The sequence below is a fragment of the Pan troglodytes genome, chromosome X (assembly GCF_028858775.2).
Source record: "Pan troglodytes isolate AG18354 chromosome X, NHGRI_mPanTro3-v2.0_pri, whole genome shotgun sequence".
Lineage (NCBI taxonomy): Eukaryota > Metazoa > Chordata > Mammalia > Primates > Hominidae > Pan > Pan troglodytes.
In genome coordinates, this window is record NC_072421.2 from 48,833,845 (window position 1) to 48,836,466 (window position 2,622).

Sequence of the window (2,622 nt, forward strand, 5' to 3'; positions counted from 1 at the left end):
TCACTCTACAGACTCACTCATCACTGACTCTACAGAGCTCTAATCACTCATCCCATTGACACCCCATTACTAACCCCACAGGTGCCTCCCACTCATCTCACAGGCCCTCCATCTCTCACACCACAAAGCCCCCTCACCTTACGAGCTAGCACATCAGCACCCCTACAGACCCCCAGTCATTCCCCCACCCCACAGATGCCCCCGTCACCCCATAGATCCTCATCAGTCATCTACAGATCCCCCATTCCTCAAAGACCTCCTTCACTCCCCCTACAGACTTGCCCCACAGCCCCCATCATTAATCCCACAGAATCCTGCCACTCGCCACTCAATACCCCATTCACTCCACAGGCTCCTCATGACCCTACAGACCCCGTCACTACCCCACAGATCCCTATTACTCAGTTTATTGTCCCCTGATCATACCTTCCAGAGAGGCCCCATCGCTAACCCCACAGACCCTAATCCTCCCCTGTGTTAGTCGGCTCTGGCTTCCGTAACAAAATGCCACAGACCAGGTGGCTTAAACAACAAACAGTTTCTCACACTTTGGGAGGTTGGACAGTCCAAGTGCAAGGTGCCATCAGGGTTGGTGTCTGGTGGGGTTTCTCTCCTTGGCTTGCAGATGGCTACCTTCTTGCTGTGTCCTCACGTGGCCCTTTCTCTGTGCATTCATGCCCAGTGTCCCTCTTCTTATAAGGATACCAGTTCTACTGAATTAGGGCCCCACCCTTATAATCTAATTTAACCTTAATTACCTCCTTAAAGGCTCTATTTCAGATATAGTGACATTACGTTGAAATATTGGGGGCTGGTTCCCCTGATATTAGGGCTTCAACATATGAATTTGGGGAGGAGGACATCATTCAGTTCATAACACTCCCCATCACTCACCCCACAGATGCCACAGCTCTCACCTCACAGAGCCCCCAACACTCCTACCACATATATTCCATCACTCAGCCTCTTGGCTTCTGATAAGCCACCCCACAGATCCCCCATCACTCTTCCCACATACCCCATCAACTCCTAAGATACCCATCACTCTCCCTACCAACACACATTCATTCGTTTCACAGATTGCCCATTATTGACCCCACAGAAACCCCGTAACTCACCACACAGACCTCAACCCCATCACTCACCCCCACAGGCCCCTATCACCCCCAAAATCTTCACTCTGAAGATCCCATAACTCACCCCAGAAGCCCCTCATCAGTCACCCTAGCAACCCCTATCACTGACCCCACAGACCCACCACTCATCCTACAGATGCCCCTTTACTAACCCTATAAGCATCCCATAACTCACCTTGCAGAAGCCATCACTCAACCCACAGAGTCCATCTCTCATCCCACAGACCCCTTATCACTCACACCACCATCCCATCTCTCAACTCACGGTCCTCCACCATCCACCATATACACCCCATCACTCACCCACAGATGCCATCATTCACCCCTCAGACCCCCATGACTTACCTCATAGTGCACCTATCATGTACCCACAGACTCCCATCCACCCCAGGGATCCTCCGTCACTCTCCACAGACCTGCTATCATTCACCCAACAGACACCCCTCACTTACTCTACAGACCCCCATCACTCATCCTGCTGTCTATCATTACCTTATAGACCCTCCATCATAAAACAATTGGGTACTTGAGAAGTTTTGAAGAGATGGAAAAGAATAAATAATAAAACCACAGATACCTGTAGACTGGCTTCAAGTGACCTCTGTAAGGCCGGGCGCAGTGGCTCACTCCTGTAATCCCAACACTTTGGGAGGCTGAGGCGGGCAGATCACCTGAGGGTTGGGAGTTCGAGACCAGCCTGGCCAACATGGTGAAACCCCTTCTGCACTAAAAATACAAAAAAATTAGCCAGGTGTGGTGCCAGGCACCTGTAATCCCAGCTACTTGGGAGGCTGGGGCAGGAGAATCACTCGAACCCGGGAGGCAGAGGTTGCAGTGAGCTGAGACTGCACCATTGCACTCAAGCCTGGGCAACAAGAACAAAACTCCGTCTCAAAAAAAGAAATATCAAGTGACCTGTGGACTTCAGTTCAAATCCTGGCTCTGCTTAGGCCTACAGTATATAGCTTTGGAGAAATGCCTCACTATTAAGGTCAAAGCCCTGCATGATCTCACTCCATTCTCACCTCATCTGCTGTCACTCACCTATCATTCACTCTACTTAAAGGCATGCTGACTTCCTTGCTTTTTCTCAAACACAACAGGCATAGCCCCAAGTTCCATCCATTGCACTGCCTACTCTCTGTGACACTACCCCCTTTGACCTTGAGCTTGTTTCTCCCTGGCTTTCAGTACTCTAATCTGTAGAATGCTTAGAGTAATAACACCTACCTGCTATGGTTCAAATGTTTCTCCCCTCCAAAACTCATGTTGAAACTAAATCTCTATTTTAACAGTATTAAGGAGGTGGGAAATCTGACTACGGTATTTGAGAGATGGGACCTTGAGCGGTAATTAGGATTAGATTAGATGAGGTCATAAGGGTGGGGCATTAGTGGTTTTCTAAGAGGAGAAACAGATCTGAGCTAGCAAGGTCACCACCCTTACCATGTGATGCCCTGCTCTGCCTCGCCACTCCACAGAGAGG